Raw genomic sequence first — 23017 nt, forward strand, 5'->3', positions numbered from 1 at the left:
TCTTCCCAGAATCTTTACTTTTATTTGAATAATGTATTAATATCTGGATTACCACCATGCCTCCTAATTTTTCTCCCCAACTCCCTATTTACCCATTCCATACTATTCTTCATATTATCACCAGACTGTGTCTAGTAGACTAGTAGACATCTGATAATATCATTATCATCATTATTTTGATGACATAATCCACTTTAAAGGTAGACTTTTTGTACTATGCCTTATGTTTTTATATATACTTACTCATTTTTCATTATAGTAAGATTTGTGCTAACGACTATTAAAAAATCCATTTTCAAGATGAAGAAAGTGAAAAAATTACATACATACAAATTATACACATATATAAAAATTATATGTATACTTTATGTGCTTAGAAATTATACAAAAGTATATATAATATTGTACAACATATATATTCCATGTGTGTTAACATTAAAATAAACAAAAATTTTAAAAAACTCTAGTAATTGGGATGCCTGGGTGGCTCAGTGGTTGAGCTTCTGCCTTTGGCTCAGGGCATGATCCTCAGACCAGGGATCAAGCGCCATATTGGGCTTCCTGCTGGGAGCCTGCTTTTCCCTCTGCCTCTGTCTCTGTCTCTGCCTTTCTCTCGGTGTGTCTCTCATGAATAAATAAATAAAATCTTTTAAAAATATAGTAATTATAATGTTTACAACAAATATATCCAAAACAGTGTTTTCTCCTTCAATTACGTGAAGTGAGCCATGGCACAGCTGAAAGCATCAAGAAGCCATTACCTCAATGCTTTTGAGTTTTGAGAATATAATATATGCCTACAGGGTAATTTCCTACATCTATAACTTTATAATTCTTTGAATTATTCCTCTTTAAAGCTATCACTTGCTACAAAATCTTGTATATAGGATAAGTAATTTATCAACTTAGGTATTATGGGAACTAGGTCAAACAATAAAACCACATCTAATTATAATGGACTCTTATATATGCTCTCTCTTCTTCCTCCCCTCCCCACTTCCTTCTCCTTCTCCCCTACCACATCTTTTAAAACATAAGTTTTTTTAAAAATTTTATTTATTTATTCATGAGAGACACAGAGAAAGGCAGAGACATAGGCAGAGGGAGAAGCGGGCTCCCCATGAAGAACCTGATGTAGGACTCCATCTCAGGATCCTGGGATCATGCCCTGAGCTGAAGGCAGATGCTTAACCACTGAGCCACCCGGGTGCCCCAAACATAAATGGACTCAACCACAATTAAGATGATATTATTAAAGCAAAAGATCTTTGGGCACTAAAAGACTTTTTTTTTTTTATTTATTTAACCTAGTATAAGAAGATGAACTCTAGAGCCTTTTGGACTATGTTCAAGTCCAAGTTCCTGACAATTACCAGTTGTCTGACCATGATCAAGTTACTTAATATTTTTGATGTTCATTTGCTCACTTGCTGAACTGGGATATTCCACTGAGAAACTGCAAAGACTGAGTGTAAGCAGAGTTTATAATACCTAGTCATTTCATGTGGTCAAAGAATATTTTAGCTTCATTGAGGTCAGACAGACCACCATATGTTCTCTGGATAGGATTCATAGTTACACAGAAATGATTACTGGAAATCAATTCTTCACTGAAGAAAAAAGCTAAAGCTTCCATGGGGGTTTATTTTATATTTTAAAGAGTGTGACATAGTAAATAAAACCAGGGAGAAATAAGACTTTATAGTTATCAGAATAACTAGGTCCTTAGGTGACCCTGATAAATACAAAAGAATAAAGACATATTTTTTGAAAACAATTTTGAGTTACCCAGGTGCTCTGAATCACTAATGCGTCTTGTCTTCTCCAACAGTTTTCTTCAAGGTCTCAAGTCCATGGGATGCCTGGATGGCTCAGCAGTTCAGCATTTACCTTTGGCTCAGAGTGTGATCCCAGAGTCCCAGGATCGAGTCCCACATCGGGCTCCCTGCATGGAGCCTGCTTCTCCCTCTGCCTATGTCTCTGCCTCTCTCTCTCTCTGTGTCTCTCATGAATAAATAAAATCTTAAAAAAAAAAAAAAAGATCTCAAGTCTAAAGCAAGGTATAACTCCTCAGATGCTCTAGTCAAAATTGATACGGCATTCAAACTCTGCTTTAGAGCTCTCTCATTGCTTTATCATATCTTGCAGCTTCTTGAATGTATACCTACTATGTTTCTCCTGATTTTAGTTTGGCCTCTTACAAATACTTCTTCTTGCACTGACCTGGTCTACCCATTTATTCATGTTTGATTATTTCCTAATGTCATCTGTTGTTAAATTATTTATTTTATAATTTTCAATGAGTTATCAATAACTGATGGTATATTTTCAATGAGTAACTGATGGCTTAGAAATTGCAACCATCAAAACTGTGTTATTGTTTTTACTGCAGGGAAGTCTTAATAGGTCTTAGATTTACCCCACATAGAAAACATGACTTCTCAGCACAACAAAAGAATTAAAAAAAACATAAGCATGCAGTCTGTGGAAGAAGAGGAAATATTTGCAAACCACATATCTGAAAAAGGGGTTAATATACAAAACATATAAGGAACTTAAACAATTCAATGGCAAAAAAACAAAACCCTCCAAATGTTTCAATTAAAAAATCGACAAAGAACCTGAAGAGAAAATTTAAAAAAGATATTAAAATGATCAACAGGTATGAAAAGGTGTACAAGATCAATAATTATCAGGGAAATGCAAATAAAAACAACAAAGAGAAATTAACTAATACTTGTTAGGATAGCTATTATCAAAAAGGTAAGAGATAACAAGTATTGGAGAGGATGTGGAGAAAAGGGAATCTTGTACACTGTTGGTGGGAATGTAAATCAGTGGCAGTCACTATATAGTCAGTATGGAAGTTCCTCAAATAATCAGAAATTTACATTTGATCTAGCAATTCGACTTCTAGGTATATATCCAAAGACGTATAAACAATGGATGTTGGATGAATGGATAATGGAAAATGTGATATATGTGTCACACACACAGATACACACCTACCACATAATGAAATATTAGTCAACCATAAAAAAAGAAAATGCTACCATCTGTAACATGGATGAAACTTTAGGGCACTGTGCTAAGTGAAATAAGTCAGACAAACACAAATACTGTTATGATTCCACTCATATGTGAAATCTTAAAAAAAAAAAAACTCAAAGAGAATAGATTGGTGATTGCCAAAGGTGGGGGGTGGGAAATGGGCAAAATGGGTAAAAGGGGTCAGAATTTACAAACTTCCACTTAGAAGATAAATAAGTTCTAGGGATATAAAGTACAGCATAGAAACTATAGTTAACAATACTATATTGTATAAATTTGAAAAGTTCCTGGAAGAGTAGATCTTAAAAGTCCTTATCATTAGAGAAAAAATATTCGTTAAAATGTAAGGTGATGATGTTAACTGAACAGAGTCATACACATTCCACAATGAAGACACACCTTAAGCTTATACAATGTTATACGTCAATTATATCTCAATAAAACTTGGGTAAATAAAATAAAGGAAAAACATTTTCCAAAAAGAAAACATGACTTCATTAAAACATTACATCAATTCTGCCAGAATGTTTATTATTTTCTCAGAATTGCAATCAGAGTGGATTTAATTTTTTATACCTCTCTTAATGTTCAATTAAGATGCATTACTAAATCAAAAACAAATATAGAAGAGTTAAGGAGACAGATAATACTTTTAAGATGTTTCTCATCTCATCGATTTATTTATCTTTTTTTTAAGAAAGCAAATGATACAAATAGGAAGAGCAACATTTTGGTGACTCAGACCATTACCTCATTGATGAGAATGTCACCACAGTCAAGATAACAATTATGCTTTTTCAGTTGCAGAATGATGTTTTCTCACGTAATGCCTTTTAAATTGTCAGGACTCCATGATGTATTTGGAAATATTATCATTAATGGAAAAGAAAGGTTTCAGATCAGAATAATGCAGAGGTGAAGCATCTGATTTGTTTCTAATGAAATTTTAAGTTTTACTGATTACCAGCCAAAGCAAGTCATTTCAAATTGGAACTCAATTGGTTATAAGATTTTCATCTTAAAGATCATTTTCAAACTTTGCAATTATTTAATCTATAATCAATAGTGCATAATAGTGTGCAGTCTGTAGTGCGAAATTTGTTCACTTAGAAAAATTATTGACATGTGTCTCTTATTCATAAACTTATTCTATAAACAGGAGTTCAAAATATTTTATATAACAAGTATAAATAAACAATATATTTCATAATGGTGAAGTTTTTTCACCACACCTAAGATCAATTTAAGGAAAGCAGAAACTTTTTATTAGACTACTGGCAGCAGAGAAGCCCAGTCACCTATCTGACATCTAGTCCTCCTTTCCTCTTTTCTAACAGAAGCCCTATATTACTGAGGATGACAATGAACTCCGTTAATAACTGTTTTCTGATACCCCTCACAGTTGCTACAGGCCATGTGACACAGTGACTAAATTCAATCTAGCTCTTATGGGATGGACTTTCATGAAGAGTATAGGAACAGAGACAAATACTGCCATTTTACTCTTCACATGTCTGTTATGCTTTATTTCTAATAAGCCCACATGATGGCAGGAGTTCTAGAAACCTTCCTATTATCCTGATTCTCTGAATAAATATTATGTGGTTATAGAGAACATCAAATGGAAGAAAAAAGCCTGTCCTGATATCATTGGCATTATAACAGCTCTATACTACCAATAACCGGATTTTTTCTCTTAAAAAAAAAAAGTAAATTTTATTGTGGTTTATAACACTGAAATTTGGGGTCTTAAGATGTAAAAAACAAAATTTTAATATATATATTAAAATATACATATATATAAGGAATCAAATAAGGTCCTTTATATGAACACATAAACTGATTCCCCCTAAAATTGAGACATTTAAAATGTAATATTTACTCTTAATAAGATTACAGAGGGCAATAAATAGAAGAAAATGTCAACAGTAAAGATGCTAAAGAATTTCTTGTTTCCAATAATAGTGAGCTAGGCTATTCAGAAGAAAAAAAAACTATAATGAAAATGTAAAAATACTTAATGAAATGCTTATTCTAATAAACTTTTCATTAAGAAGATGAAATATATTAAGAGAATATTTAGCCAACAATGAAGGGAAATGAACACGGAATTAAATGAGGCATTTACTACTTTTGCTTTGAGTGCATTTGGCGTTCTTGGCAACTTCAAATTCATTTTGATAGTCTCATCAATGCAAGGGGATTAGAAAACAAAGCATAGGGCCTTCAAAGGTATGGGACTATAAAAAAGCACCCTCCAAAATTGAGATGAGAATCTCAAAAAGTCCTACAAATGAGGATGGATAGACCAAAAGCAAATGATTCTCTGAATAAAAGAGATGCAAACTGAATATCATATTATTTAAAAAGTATGTTTCAAAATAAGTAGCTACACTGTCAAAGATAACCTGTCATACAATGATGCAAATTAAAATGAAAGAAAATGAAAACTTCTGTTATCATTCAACATAGGTTATAAATGATTAGACTTATTAGTATGATTTAAAAAAGCAAAGACTGAGTTTGAAATGTATACTGTGAATGAATAGGAAACTACCAATAGTAACACAAAATACGTGGACTATATCTAGAAATAAAACAGTAACAATAATTATAAAGTGAATTTGTATGTTTAAAAACAGACTAGACAGCTAAGAGAATGTCAGTGAAGGTAAAAAGTTACATGGGATAAAACAAGGGAAAACTAGATAGAAGATAAAGGAGATAGCAAGAGTTACAAACAACAGAATGAATATATTCATTTTAAAATTAACTGAAATCCCAAAATAAAACATAAGATATCAGCAAATGAGTAGCACTATTTGGGGATATACTGGCTCATGTTTTTAAATGATGAAAGACATCAATTCAATTTAATATAAAACAGGATAACTATAAAACATAATGGAACTGATAAGTAGAAATTAGATATAAGCAGTGGAAGAATGTCCTGAGGCAGAGGCCCAAGTCCTTGAAGGAGAAATAGAGAGACCTGAGCTGGAAAGCAAAACCATCCTACTCAAGGTATCAAAAGATGTAACCAGTTAAGAGTCTGCATTGTGTGGATGTAGGTCATGGTCTTTGGTTTCTCCAAGGAAAGATTTATGTGGTGACCCACGCAAGACGGAAAGTAGAAAGCACAAAGCAGTTTATCAAAGCAAAGGTGTATTCACAAGGTGGGAGAGTGGGCAAGTTCTGAGGTGGAACTGGCCCTAGGTTGTTTTCAAATTGGGTATTTGTTATCTCTCTAGGCTGAGAAGAGCTGTGACACTTAGTAGTGTTGTGCCCAAGATTGTGAATCCGAGAAACCACCAAGAAGCTGACACAGATGCAAACACACGATGGTTTATTTACAAGCTCAAGCTTGGGTCCAAGTATACCCGACGTGGAGCAGGAACTTGGACTCCAAGATGGGTTTCAGCTTAGTTTTATGGGCTGGTCTAGGGGACCTCCAAAGGGGTGGAGGAATTTCTCAAGTTCTGTTTACATTCTGATATGGGACTTTCAAAGGCATTGAGCTCTGTTCTCATTCTAATATGGGGCTTCCTGCCACTGGCTTGGGCTCTGTTCTCATTCTAATATGGGGTTTTCTAGGGCATTAAGCTGTAAATTTCATTTCTTATTCACAAGGGCCTGGGATGGCTGTACTTGCACTAACGCTGAACTTAAAGTGGAATGGCCTTAATTTTCTCGGCCTCCACAGTAGGGTGGTCTTTAATGGAGGCTGTTTCTAATCATTTGGGTAACTCCTCCACAGGTTGGGGTGGGGAGTTTTTAATACCAAAAAGTTGTGCGTATCAGAGATGTCATGGCAGCCTTTCTCCATTGTTCTTGGGGGGAGCACTGCTGCCACAATGCAAATGCATTATAATGAGTCTGGGAGTTACCCTGGAGAAGTGGAAGAGGAGAGGGCATGCTCCCACCATGTACTTGATTGGTCTGCCCCAAGATCTTGGAAGATACAGGTCAGATGCTGTGTTTCCCACACTTTCAAATGTGTGGCTTAAGGAACACTGTCCTTGCCTCCAGCTCAGGTCTCTATGTTCCCTTTCAAGAACCTGGGAGTCTGCCTCAAGGCACTCCTTCCACCGGTCAAGTCTAGCTTCTACCTAACAAAACTGCAGAAAACCAAAGACTAGCAGAAAACTATAAAAGTACTTAGATTGGGTGAGGGGAGGACACCAAACTCCCTGAAAAGACTGGCAATTGTGTATACAGCTAAATTATTAAGAGTAACAATGACAGAAGAGTATAGAATATTATCTTTTTAATGGCTGTCAATCTAGAATGCTATATCCAGAGGAAAAAATCTTTAAAAATAAAGATGTATCTAGACCAAATATGAGAAGAGTAAGGATGAAACTAAGTATGAGAAAGGAGAAAAAAAAGAGGGAAAAGGAAAAAAGGAAAGGAGGGGGGTAAGGGAAAGGAAGGGAAAATGGGAAGGAGAGAAGAACAGAAGGAGAAAAAGAAGAAAAGAAGAAAACAGAGTTCACCACGAAGATATATTTTACTTGAGGTACTTCAGTACTTTCAAATGTAAGTAAAGTATTTCAAATATAAGATCTGAGAAGCAAGGACATTAAAAACAAGAAACTCTAGAAACACTGTATAAAACAGTAATAATGTGTGTGCTTTAGGAAGGGTAACAAAACTTCACTGAGATCCTTATATTCATATGGAGGGTTAAGGTTTTAATTAATTTTAGATTTAGGAAATATAATTAATAATATAGTTAATTCTATTGGTAACCATAAAGGAATTAAAAATGGATGTACCTTCCAAAATAGTAATAGTAATAGGAAAACATGGAATGGAATAACATTGTGACTGTAGAACAGAAGAAAGGAAAGAAAAAAGACACAGAACAGGCAGAAAAACTAGAAGTCACATAATTGGATGATAAATTTAAGTCCTAATATAAATACAATTGCATTAAGTGTTCTAGGTACAAAACAAGAATTGTCAAATTGAACTAATGAAGAATAAAACTACAGTCCATTATAAAACGTGCATTACAAAAACTTAAAAGGATAGATAAAACAAGGAAGTATAGCTTCCAAATTTAAACAAATAAAAAATGCTGAGAAAGTTATGTCAATATCAAATAAAATGAATTACTAGAAATTGTTGCTTCTTCATGTAGAGAGACAGAGACAGAGGCAAGAGACAGAGAGATAGCTGAGATCCATAAGGATAGAAATATTTCCAAAATGTAATGAACAAATTTGACCTACTGGACATGTAAATCACACTACTTTCAATGGAAGAATAAAGACTCTTTTCAAGTAGACAAACTACTTACCTTAAGAATATTTTTAAAAGTTTCAAAACTTTTGAAATAACAAAACTAACATAAAGTAATTCTCTAATCCAAATGGATATTAGCTGAAAATAAGTAACAAAATAACAATTAGATATATGTCATATATTTGGAAATTAAGAAATGATTTTAATAACACTTGAATCAATAAAGTATTAGAAACTAGAACATTTTAAATAAAACTATATTAAATACATCATGCTCTATTAATGAAGTGTTAAATGCAGTTGAAGTAATTATAAAAACAATGTAAAAACTGAACATCTGAGAAAAGTGGAAAACAACAAAATGAGAATAAAAAATCAAAAAATAATAAAAGAAAAATATATAATAAAAACATGTATTCAACGTGCAAGATTAAGAAAGCTAGAAACAGATTTTTTAAACTAACAAAATGGGAAGATTGATTAAAGAGGGAGAGAAAAACAACTAATATCAGAAATAAGAGAGTAAATAAATAACATCAATGATATTACAGACAAGGAAAATATGAGAGATTAAAATAAATCAGACAAATAAATATGAAATGTTTATGAACAGTTTTCGAATCCTAGGAAATAATAAAATTTGTCAGGGGAGCCTGGGTGGCTTACTCAGTTAAGTGTCTGTCTTCAGCCTGGCTTATGATTTCAGAGTCCTGGGATCAAGCCTCACATCAGGCTCCTTGCTCATTAGGGAGTCTGTTTCTCCCTCTTACTCTCCCTCTGTATTCCTCCCCCTCTAATAAATAAAATATTTTTAAAATATTAAAAATAAACAAATTTTGTCAAGATGAGCTTAAGCAAAAATAGATAGTAGTCTTAATGAGTAAAGATGGTACATCAACAGTAAAAACATCTCTCCCAGAAGAATTTTCAGGTCCCTATAAATTTATTAGAGTACAAGAAATCATTTGTTTGAAAAATAAACCCATACCTAAACTAGGAGATGATAGTACCTACTGAGATGATAAAAAGTCTTTTCAGCAATGTTAATAAAGAACTAAAATTTATAGTTATGGAACAAAAATTGTCAGAATGGATTACAAAACTCCAGTTACATGGTATTATAAGAGACATTGCTAAGGTGTAAGGATCCAGAAAGGTTGAAAATAAAGACATTTATTAAAGATACACTTTGCAGGTGTGCATGGCTGGCTCAGTCAGTAGAGTGTACAACTCCTGATTGCAGGGTTTTGAGTTTCAGCCCCACACTGGGTGTAGAGATTTCTTAAAAATGAAATCTTAGAAGAAAAAAGAAGACACACCTCGCAAATACTAAGCAATATAATGCTGATGTAACTATAATGATTTCAGACAAAATACTCCTGAATCATTACTAGAGAAAAGCAGGGTTACTAAAGAACTGTAAAATGTTCAATTTCACAGGAATACACACATAGGTACAAGCCCTAAGCAGTATTTACTTCTCAACACCAAATAATATTGAGCAGATACATAACAGTACAAGTATCCTTTCCATTGTAAAAGAGGCTAAAAATACATATCACAAAAAGTGAGAGAACTCCAATAAGAAATAGAAGACTTTTAATATACATCTCTCAGTAAATAACAGATCAAGCAGACAACAACAAAGACAATTAACATTTAAAGAGAGTATTGAACAAACCTGATTTGTTGAACATATGTAGAGAATTGTTTCCATAATGGAAGAAACATACTATTTCAATCACAAATGTAAAATTTATGCAAATTGGTTGGATGCTATGAAAAAATAAATTTCAAAAATTGTCTCATACATACTACACTGTCTGATCACAATATAATTAAATTAGAAATTAATGATCAAAAAATAGCTAAACATACTCCATACTTTCGAAAATGTAAACTCAAAGTCCTAAACTATCATGTGTAAGAGAAAGAATATTAATGTGAGGTCTTAAAAGCTGTGGGATTCAACTAAACTGGTAAATGGATTGACATTAATAACTCGATGTGCTTATATTAACAATGATGAATTGTTCAAAACAATACCAGGAATCCTATTTAAGAAAATAGGCAAAGAAACCAGAAAGTATAAGCAAAGAAATAAGAACAGAAGCTAATTCAAGAAAAAATACACAGTAAAGAGGACTAAAGGGAAATGTCACAAGTTTTGAAAAAATACTGAAAAATCTCCAACATTAATCTTCAAAAAGGATGAATATTAGGAAAAATACCGTTATATATGTGCTGATATTGCAAGAGATTATGTAATTCAGTTGAAAACTCACCTAAGAAATTCCTAGGATATTAAAACAGTATCAAAATAAGAATAATACTTAATAATTACATAAGCATTAAATATAATGAATGAGCAACCAAATGAATGAATAATCAAAAATACTTCCACAATATTAGTCCCAGCAAGATTTAAAGGTGAATGAACGCAAATATTCAAGTAACATCAATCTTAAAACTAAACTCTTGAGGAGGGTACAAATGATGGTAAAATGTCTGTATTTTATGAGATTACTATAACCTTGATACTAAATCAGGAATGCCCAGTAGGAAGAGTAAATTATGAATTAATCTTGTCATAGCATATATATTAAGAAACAGGCTAAGCTATTGTAATAAAAACTCAGAAATGCAGTATCATCAAGATAGAATTTCATTCTCTCTCATCAGTGGATGGAGAATTAGTGGCTGCTTGGAGGCTCTTTCCTACAAGATGATACAGGGATTCAGACTCCGTCATGTCTTGGGTATTGATTTCATAAGTAAAAGTATGGATAAACTTGGTTTAATGGCATCACATCCATATTCATCATCCATATTCCTATACCAGCTCACAGGAAAGAAAATATAGATAGAGCATATATTAAGCAGCTTCCTTTTAAGAATGGGTCATGGAAAATGAACAAATCATTTGGTTAAAATTCTCCGGATGACTTCTAAACTCGAAAAAGGCTGATATATACTATCTTGTAGCTAAGTAACCAAGAAACATTAAAACTACATCAGATTAGGCATAATGTGGGGACAGCAGCACAGAGTGGTTTCTGTATGTAATAGGAAGAAAGGGAGAAAAAATTCTGGGAGAAAAGTATCAATCTCTGATAAAATACCAATATATAAATATCCTTAAAAAAATAAGCAAACTAATCCAGCATACATAATAAGATTTTAGCAAACCATTTGAAAATTTTCCAGGTTGCAGTGTTATCTTAATATTAGAAAACTGACTAATATAATTCACCATCTTCACAAATTAAAGAAAAAATGCCCATAGGGTTATTCCTGTGTTAGCAAAAGAATTGCTTAATAAAAATTCAATATCCACACAACATGATTAAAAAAACAATTTTAGCAAAAATATATAGAGAAAGAAACTGTCTTAGTATGTGGTACAGCTTAATACTGTTGTTTATCATTAAACACTATAATTTGATTAGATCAAAACTTCCATGACATAAGAGATTAATATATCTTAAGCTATTTTTTCCATAGGTCCCACATTATGAACAGAAATAGGGGGATGGTGGCTATTTTTGTTCTAACATTAATGTTCCTCATTGTTGATTAAGCAAATGTAATTAGACATTATTCAAGTAATAAATAGTGTTTTTTGTGACCCTTGTGAACAGTAACCCATTAGAGTTCTATTATTAAGAATGGTAGCAGCATCCATGGCTACTTCTCAGCCTTCAGTTTAAGTCAATATAGAACAATTTTGATGACTCTCTTAAATCCTTCCCTATCAGATTTTATTATCTCTGGCATAATTCAATAAACAAATTTATCTCAAGTTTTATTCTTCTGATGACATACCTAATTAAATATATTCAACACTTATAGTAAGCATTAGATCACTCCATAACTGATTACTGATTAATAAATTCTAAGTAAGGACATTTTTCATAGAATTCTAAAATTTGAGTTTTCCAACCTCCCGCCCATCTGTACTCCCTACCCTCTATCACTAATGCAGACACTCCATATTTAATTCGGGTAAAATCAAAAGTCAAGCTTGTTATGTTATGGCAAATTGCATATTTTACAATTCAGGGGGCATGCAGTATTTAAAGAGGAGAAATCTTAAGATCCAAACATTGAGATCATGCAGCGCCAAAAGGAAAAATTAACAGGATTATTACCAGATAGAGCAAATAAATAAATAACATTGATAAATACTTATAGACACTTTTATATCTACCCATTGTTTAATATATTTTCAGCTCTGATCTCAAAAAAGAAAGTTTCCCTTCTTACCAGAGGATACAAAATATAGTATTTATCTTTGGTGAAACAATGTAGATCGGAAAATCTTTATCTACTTGAGAACAGGAAGATAGACCAGGTATCAAAAAACACAATCTAAAAGAGACAATATTTATAGAGCAACATCTGATACCTAAGGGGAAGCAATTTTACAAAGCATGCTAGAAAGAAAGCAAAATCATCTTAATCAAATATGGATAGTGATCCATTTAAAAAATGAAATAACTAGCAGTCAGAGAAATACATAGAGAAATGTCTCCGTAACTTCCATAACACAGGAGAAAGTGAGGTTGTGATAGACAAGGATGGGTTTAAAAACCTCATTGAATATAGGGTAGAAAATCATCATAATTTGAGCACTACAAAAAGAAGAGAATTTCCGAACTAAAGCTTAATGTTGTTGTGGCTAAGTTTCTCAGGACTACCCTAGTAAGAAATAACCATAAGTATAAAATGAAACATAGTTTTAAAATTTTTACAATCTGTTCTAATCAAATTTACCTCTACATAATTCTCATTCTATGGTATGAGTTCTGTCATCCATAAAAGATGTCTTAATCATTCATAAAAAAAAAATCCCTTCATAGATTCTTAAAGAATATATTGTTTAAACTGGTGATGATTCAAAAATGGAAAAACAGGGACACGTGGATGGCTCAGCATGTGAGCATCTGCCTTCGGCTCAGGGCATTATACTGGATTGAGTCCCACATAGGACTCCCCGCAGGGAGCCTGCTTCTCCCCCGGCCTGTGTCTCTGCCTCTCTCTCTGCGTTTCTCATGAATAAATAAAATATTTAAAAAAAAAATTTTAAAAAAAGGAAAAACAGGGACGCCTGGGTGGCTCAGCAGTTGAGCATCTGCCTTTGGCTCAGGTAGTGATCCCAGGGTTGGGATTGGCTCCTGCATCAGGCTCTCTCAAGGGAGCCTGCTTCTCCCTCTGCCTATATCTCTGCCTGTCTCTCTGTTTCTCTCATGAATAAATAAAATCTTTTTTTTTAAATGGAAAAATAATTAGATAAACAGAACCTTTCACAGAATGTTTCTTCTATAAGGTATTTTTGTTGGGGTTTGATACGTTATATATAATTTTGGTAAATCGGTATGTTTTACTTTTCATCTTTTATATACAGAAAATTCAGACATATTCCACAAATTTATTTTAAAATAATAGTATAAATGAAAAGATACACAAGCAATGCAAATTCTTGAATCATAAAATGTTAAAATATAAAACAATTACACAGAAGTACAGGGCAAAAGCACTGTGTTAATAATTGTAGTCTTTTTCACAACACCAAATACATCTGTTTCTCATACAGTTGAAACACATATATTTTTTAATATTCTTTCCAAATTGTGTTGATAACAATTTACATTTAAAAGATCATATTGATACTCTACTGAATGCTGAATACCAAGGTGAAGCGGTAGACAAAATTTCATCAACTACACTTTTGAAAATATGAAGTACTTTCTTGTTAAGGATGAGAGAAAATTAGTATTTCTAAATTCTCTATTCCATTATTTATATCTTTAAGAAGTTATGTTGAAAACATTTCCCAGGGATCCCTGGGTGGCGTAGCGGTTTGGCGCTTGCCTTTGGCCCAGGGCGCGATCCTGGAGACCCGGGATCGAATCCCACGTCGGGCTTCCTGTGCATGGAGCCTGCTTCTCCCTCTGCTTGTGTCTCTGACTCTCTCTCTCTCTCTGTGACTATCATAAATAAATAAACATTTAAAAAAAAAAAAAAAAAAAAGAAAACATTTCCCAGTTTTGTTTAATCTCCATAATCTATTTACAGGAAAACATATAAAACTGTTGAATTTTTATTTAATCAGGGGTTGTGGCGGAGAATATGATAATCTATTTGAATTGGTGCCAGCCAAAATAGACTGTTTTTTTTCCGTATTTGTTAGTCTATTAATATTAGACTGTGTAGACTCTATTTAAGATGACATTTATAGCTAAAGCAAACATCAATAAGACATTTTATGTCTCGTTTTTATTTCATCAATTTATCATTCCTGTTATAAATAATAAGTTGCAAGCATCACACACACCAAGAGTTTAGTCTTCAATCCCTTCCTAATTGTTGGTCCTAAAGACTAACAGATTTCTCTCATTTAAATCCTTAAAGTTATTTGCTAACAATACCAACTTGCTTCTTCTGTTCTACAGTTCAGAATGGAGTCGGCTTGAGATGCTCTCTCTCCCTCTTCCTCCTACACTCCCCCTCATTTATGCACATGCTCTCAGAGTCTCTTTCTCTCTCTCAAATAAATAAAATCTTTTTAAAAATTTACAAAAGAAAATATTTCCTTTCTTTTAAATTTCTGAAATTCTTAAAAGTTCAAAACTAAATTCTCATGTTCATATCCCTGTGTAAATTATCAGCCTTACTTCAACAAATGAAAACAAGTGCATTTAGGGATTTGTGGTAGGGCTATACCAAATAATTCTATTTCATACTCATTGCCACAGTGCTTTGCAAAGTATGATGTACATGGTACATGGGGGGATCTTGTTATGATGTACACGATGATGAGCTAATGAATGTTTTATAAATGGCTCTCCAGAAAGTAAGTGTGCATGTGTTTACATAAAAATGTAGTATTGATTATACTGCTAAAAAGTACTATTAGATATAATAAAATGCTATAATATTTATGGTAAATTTCAATAGCAAATTGGTTCTCACAAGAACTCTCCTAGATTTTTGGTGAGCCCTTGTATTCTTAGCCAACCTATAGTTGCAGTTCACCCATGACAAATGGAATTGCTATTCAATCCATAAATTCCTTCCTCAGTGAAGTTATTACAATTTAAATTGAGAGATGATCTAATGTAAATCTCCCACCATCATACAAATTATATTCATTAAATCAAACCTCTTTCAGCTTCATTTTAAAGTATGTAGAAACTTCAGTCATTTGTCAGTGATATGTCAGTGATTCTTTCCTAAATCAGATAATCCATTTTATATACTAGACTATTTCCTCAATGGTCTCTGCTATTCACAACATAGGCCACAGAAACAATGCACTTGCAGGTCTGATCTACACTATTAACATATTTCCCCTCATGTAAGTCAACGCACAAAAGAAACAAAATAAATCAAGACTTGATTTATAGTTTTTACCTGTGTTCAGAAGCAAATACTGCCATGGTGACTGATCAAGCTATTGATGTGATACCACTGAATGCTCATTTATAAGGAGATGCATAGTAGTTATAGCATTTCCAAAACACAAACAGATACAATTTTAAGAGCATGGATAAAGGTAAATGTAAATACTCAGAAGCTATGGGTTTTGAGGACATTTTGTTAATAATATAATTTAATTTTAAGGATGTTTAAGTTTAATAATGTCTTACTGAATAATAACCTTGCAAAATTTCTGAAAAAACATACGTGATGAATACTAAGCACCATTAATGTTAATGACATGGTTTAAAACAATTTAGCTTCTGGAGTTGATTTTTGGAATTTGTTGTTATTGGCAATAAATTCTATAAAGCTCTGCTTTCAAAATATATCCCATTTGTAACTGTACACATAACTTTTTCTGGACTATCAAGTATATTGTGGTTAAATGTGGTACATAATGTATTAAAAGATATGGTCTTGAATAGAACAGAGCAATAATCTTGGGAAAACATCTTTATAGTGATATGCACTGTATAGAGATATCAGAGCAAGATCTACCTTGTCCTCGAGGGAAAAAAATGAAGGTTCACGATTTCAGAATCCTTTCATCCTTTTATTCAAACATAAAGGTAACAGATAAATATCATTTTACATTATAATATTTGAGAATATTGTCATAATATGCTCCAGAAGGAACTGCTAGTGAGGGAACAAAATTTTGTAATCCAAAGATGACTGGAGAAACTACAGTAAAAAATGAGTAAGAAATATTGAGAAAAAAATAACTGAAACCAGAAATTGCATTCCATAATCTCCTTCTCTTCTAATCAAAACAAAGGAAAATAACAACAATACAAACAAAACCTAAAAGCAACAGGGGACAAGATACAAACAACAACAACAAAAAAGTTTTAATTTGGGGGGAAAAACAGTATGGGTAATTTAAAAGCTAACAGATAAAACTCAAAACTATAAAATATATAGAAAGATTTCCCAAAGCAATAAAAACTGAGAAGTAAATTCAAGATGAGGAATAGAGAAGGAACCATAACTAGCTACAGATATCAAAATCTAAGGCACATATCTCAAAATTAACTGTCATCTGCAGGAGTACAAAGCAAAATCCCTTGCTTGCACCTGAGGGAAATGAATATTTTGGTTCTAAAGACTACAGGATTCAGAGTAAAACATATAATATCTTAAGCCATATTTTCAGAAAGTGATAGGCGTCTTAGCATTGGGTTTGGACAGTAAGAGGTATTTTTCATTTTGAATGTGCCACATATCTCTGAATGCTAGGCTGAGAGCTCTGAAGGGAAAACTAGACTCATGCTCAAACCCCTTTGTCTTTAGAAAATTTCCTACATGACTCTGAATATCTTGCATAGCTTTCAAATACTGCCGTAGGCACCTACACATAAATATGCTATAAATAACTCTTCTGAAAAAAGGAAGCAGCACAGAACCTATAAAAACAACAAGAAAAAATATATATACAAACAGTGGAGAGCAAAGACAATCATTAGAAAAATAATTCCATGGAGCCTGAGAAAATCATTGATTGCCCAAGTCATTATCCATAACTCTAAACACACCTACACACCTCACTGCATGCACACATAATGCACTTGCCTTCTACAAGCCAGGAAGAGAAACCTCACCAGAAGCTGGATTTGACAGCACCTTGATCATTAACTTCTCGCCTCCAGAACTGTGAGAAAATAAATTTACGTTGTCTAAGACACCCAGTTTGTGGTATTTTGTTATGGCAGCCCTCACAAACTAACATAAATAGCTATAAGTCTAAGACACTATATTATGTCAAAGGCTTTAGGTAGGGAGGCAGCATAAATGAGTAAAAGGAAATATTAGGTTAATAAATAGGTACTGTTGCATATAGTGAGGACTATGACGGAAAAGTACAACCTAACACACAGTACTACCTAACAAGGAAAACATAGTTAAGATTAAACAAATGTTGCAATTGTACCAGGGTAGGTTCGGATGCTTTACAAAAAGAAATCCAGGTATTTATGTGAAATCCCATGACTTTTAAATTTAGGCAACTAATTTAGATTTTGTTTTCTTTAATACTGAAAGTTGAACAATAGCTTAATGTGGGAAGATTCAGCTCATAAACACATCTGACATTTTTAAAATGAGGTGCATCAAATTCAATGCATTCAAATGTAGCCAAATAGGCTAGGCTTTAAAAGTGACAATAATAGAGAAGACCAATAAAATAATTCATTTGCAATAAAACATAAAAGAAAATGTTCTATTTTAAGCTTCAACCTCACTCCTCTTTAGCATGTTACCTCATAACATAAAACAATGGAAGAGGGCAGCCCCGGTCGCACAGGGGTTTAGCATGGCCTTCAGCCAAGGGCGTGATCCTGAAGACCCGGGATGGAGTCCCACATCAGGCTCCCTGCATGGAGCCTGCTTCTCCCTCTACCTGTGTCTCTGCCTGTGTCTCTGCCTCTCTCTCTGTGTCCCTCATGAATAAATAAAAAAATCTTTAAATAAAACATAAAACAATGAAAGAAAAAAGTAATTCTATTTTTCCCTTTATACCTGTGCTCCTTTATATTCTACTTTTCAGAGTTTTGATCAAGACCACAAAAGGAAAACCAACTAAAGCAAAGAAAAATATTCATTACTCTCCTTTTAATTAAGAATTAGATGGTAGTGTTATAAATAATACATTTTACAAATAAATATATTTATTTTAGTTTTTTATTATTATCCATTACCCTAGAGACTGGATGAAAAAAGTAAATAGGATAAACAAGAGAGCCACAGATATATACTGCAGAGTTTTAAGAGAAAGAGCTAATAACTGTATTCATCCTTTCCATATTATTTATTCAAACTTTTAAAAATGCATAAAAATATGAGTGCTATGAAAACATTTAGTGACGCCTGAGTGGCTCAGCAGTTAAGCATCTACCTTCAGCTCAGGGTGTGGTTCTGAGGTCCCAGGATTGAGTCCCACATCAGGCTCCTTGCATAGAGCCTGCTTCTCCCTCTGCCTGTGTCTCTGCCTCTCCCTCTCTGCGTCTCTCATGAATACATAAATAAAATCTTTAAAAAAAAAAAAGAAAACATTTAAAATTCTACATATTCTTATATACCACATATTTACTGATGTGCAACATATATATTCACAAATCCTAAATGTACAGCACAAATAATTTTCACAAAATTAATGCAACAATGAAACTTGACCCATATCAAGAAGTAGATCATTAGAGTGAGCCTTTTGTGTCAGTCACTATCCCAGAGGGACTGCTAAAATCCCTCTGGCCATTTCAGTGAAATCACTCAGCACCTGCTCTGTTGCGTCTGGTTCTCTGTGCTCACACTATCCAAGTTGTGTTGTAGGGGCTGTGATAAATACCCACTTTTTTTCAAATTTCAGAGATTAAAATAATGCACCCATTCTGTTTCATTAAAGATGTTTAAAAAAAAAAAGTGTTATGTTTTCACAACTATAGTGTTCTTGGAGGCTACCTAACGTTGCACAAAACAAGAGTCAGATGCAGCATTTGGGTTAGATTTAACTACTTTTGAGAATTTATGAGTCCTGATTTTCAGTTTTTTGTATAATTTTCAGTTCAGTTTATATGTCTTAATATTATTTTATCCAACTTAGAATAAAAAATATTATTTTAGGTGAACTTAACCTTGTAATGTTTATTATAAATAATATTTCACACTTTATTACCATCTCAAAACATCATAGTTCATGTACTATGTTCTCTAAGCCCTCTAAAAAACAGAACACATATTTTATACATATATGTGTGCACACGCTATATACACACACTTATTTAAAGATAGTGGGCTTGATGCTGAAGATACAATAATAAACATAAAACAGTCTCCTCCCTTAAGAAAAGTGTAATCACTGTCAAACAAAGACTAGATTTTTGATTTTTGACTTTTGGTGGTTTTGTTTTTGCTTTTGCAGCACTCAACTTTTTTTTTATTACATTTTCCTTGATTTCCTAACTATAATGCATGTGGAGACAATGTCTGGCAAATTCTGAATTTTATACTCTGAAGGTCAAGATGTGGATGTCAATGCCTCAATATCTTCACTAGTAATGAAAGTAACACCTATAGTAGAAAGTTGCTGAGAATCAAAGGAGATGATATATGGAAAATGCTGTTAATATTTTTAAAAGAAAAAGATGTCATGAATCTCAGTAATAATGAGCATAGAGTATCACAAATGAATGTTGAGAATAAACAAAGACATAAAAATCTCTCAGATACTATTGATAAATATTATAACAGTATTGTGGAAGTATTAATATGAAGAAGAGCCCAAAAGTAGCTATGATGAGATAGTATGTATTATCTGTGTAGAAATGAAAGCATTTTTGCAAGTCCCAGTCTTTCCAAAGCTATCAGTTTTGATTCCACAGAGAGAAAATTACCATTACAGGTGGCAAAACAGCGATCACAGATGAATTCTGGAGAAATAAGGATTCTTTTTTTATGCAGATATCCTCTGCAATAAAGAATGAGGTAAACAACTTACATAAGTTATGTGAAAGCAGATTGGTTTCTAAATAGAATTTTCCAAATTCTTCTCTAGATGTCAGCAGCTGCTATTTGAAGATGAGTGACTACTTTCAATATGCAGCAGCGAAAATGAGCCTCTCAAAAACTCAAACTCAAATTACTTTTCTCATCATCATCGAACAAAGTGGGTCCTGAAACTCATGTTATCCAAGTCTGGACAGAAGAAGGAAAGGTAAGTACAAGAGTTCAAATCTCTACTCTAAGATCGCTTCTTCTATTTTGTGATCTTCCTGTATGATGGGAATATTACTGATTAAAACTCAACAATGAGATTCAGCAGCCACAATCAGGTCTGTTTTCCAAAAGGAGATGCTGAATCACAATGGGCTAGAGGCTATACACGCTGAGTTTTATGCTTTTAGGTCACTGAGAAATTCTCTCATCCCAATATTTAGGATTACAACTTTGTGTTTTATTCAAGTTTCACCAAAGGCCCCACAACATTACTGTTCTAGCCTATTCATGTCACTTTTCATTTTTTTCTAAATGTCTTTACTTTCTTGATTTTGGCTTACATTTTAACCCTAAAACTTGCTTGTATCATTTATTTTATAAAGATTCTGTTTTTTTTCTTAAGTTTTTTTTTTTATTCATGAGAGACACAGAGAGAGAGAGAGAGAGAGAGAGAGAGAGGCAGAGACACAGGCAGGGGGAGAAGCAGGCTCCATCCAGGGAGCCGGGTGTGGGACTCCATCCAACCTCTGAGCCACACAGGGATCCCCAAGATTATGTCAAAAAAAAATTGGAGCATGTAAATAATCAAAATATATGTTGTGTAAAATTTTCACATTATTCTTCTTGCTATTCCTACAAGTATTTAAATAAGACATATTATTGAAGGAGAATTTTTGTTTAATAAGGAGAGGAGCCTCCATTACATTAGTTGTTCAAAGCTCAGACTCTACCAATTATAGATGTCAGGTAGCCATGAAGAGCAAACACGGGCTCTGAAATTTACAGAGCCCGCTTCTTCCTGGGTCAAATGTTAACACACAAAATTGCAGGCCCTTGAGTGTTCATTGCCAGATAGTTTTCTTGTTTAATCAACGTATTCCTTTTCCTGATATTTTTCAGCATGATACAGCTCAGAAATTTTTCATGCATTAAAACTGTTCTTAATGCATTGTTTTTCTTTTGCTTTGTTTTTAATTCATGAGAGACAGAGAGAGAGAGATAGAAAGACAGAGGCAGAGACACAGGCAGACACAGGCAAGAGGGAGAAGCAGGCTCCATGCAGGGAGCCCGACGTGGGACTCGACCCCCAGTCTCCAGGATCACACCCTGAGCTGAAGGCGGCGCTAAACCGTTGGGCCACCCGGGCCACCCCTTAATACATTCTTAACATTAAATATGAGATCTGGGGATCCCTGGGTGGCGCAGGGGCTTAGCGCCTGCCTTTGGCCCAGGGCGGGATCCTGGAGACCCGGGATCGAGTCCCACATTGGGCTCCCGGTGCGTGGAGCCTGCTTCTCCCTCTGCCTATGTCTCTGACACTCTCTCTCTCTCTCTCTGTGACTATAATAAATAAATAAATAAATAAATAAATAAATAAATAAATAATTTAAATATGAGACCTGCTTTTTTGAGCCTTTTATTTTTACTTTCATTCGTTTCAGAAGTCTACATTTTATTATTCATAATTACTACGTTTAAAGTGACTGGTCCTCTAATTTCTACATTTACCAAAACCGTATTGTTCCAGATTTTTTTTTTTTTTTTTGTCACACTTTGTTCTGGGCTGAATCGTGTTCCCCCCAGAATTCAAAAGCTGGAGTTCTCAGCGCCCGTACCTCCAGACGTGACTCTATCTGGGGACAGGGCTTTGAAGGACGAAATAAAGGCGAATTAAAGCCCCGTGCGTACCCCAAACCAATAGGCCCGGCGTCCCGGATTAAGGCCGCCCGAGGGTGCAGCCCACGGGCCTCGGGGGAAGCACGGGACGGGCGGAGAAGACACAGTCCTCAAAAGAAACGAAGCCTGAGCCCAGGGGTGGAAGGCGGTGGGATCGGGCCTCCACAGAGAAACTGACTGAATAGTTCAAGATCCCAAAAGCCCTTCCGAGAACCCCACAACGAGTAATGAAGTCACGGTACCTCAGGCAAGCGCCAAGCCAAGAGGAGCTCCGTGGAAACGACGGATGTATAGGGCGGGATGGGGGCAGCTGTGGCATTTTCCCCCCCCGAGACGGTCCTTCCCTTGAGATGGCACCACTCAGTGCGACCCGAGAAGCGGCGCAGCTCCCGGTCCTCTGACAGGAGCCGGAGATGGAGGAGGAGGCGGGCGCGCCCCCCCGGAGCGCCGGAAGTGGGCGCTGACGTCAGATGCGCTGGCCAATGAGCGCGGGGCCTGCTGCGGCCGCACGCGCAGTCCTGCCCAGAGACGCCAGGGGGAGGAAGAGCGCGAGCCCCTGAGACAGCAAAGGTGCCCGGAAGTGGGAGACGGTAAGCCTGGGAAGCTTCGAGAAGGCGCGGCCCTGGGCTGCTGTGAGAACCGCCTAAGACCTCTACCCGAGCTGGTGGCGAAAGGTCTTCCCCTGTGCGAAACCAGTTGGTAAAGGCTGGGTAACAGTGGGTTCCCCCGCCCAGGACCAACCCCGGAAAAGAATAGCAAAATGTGGACCCACAAAAAGAAAAAAAAAAAAATCTCCAGAGACTGACCATAAATAAATGGGGATTCATGAATTTACTGCCAAAAA

The sequence above is a fragment of the Vulpes vulpes genome, chromosome 3 (genome assembly GCF_048418805.1).
Source record: "Vulpes vulpes isolate BD-2025 chromosome 3, VulVul3, whole genome shotgun sequence".
NCBI lineage: Eukaryota > Metazoa > Chordata > Mammalia > Carnivora > Canidae > Vulpes > Vulpes vulpes.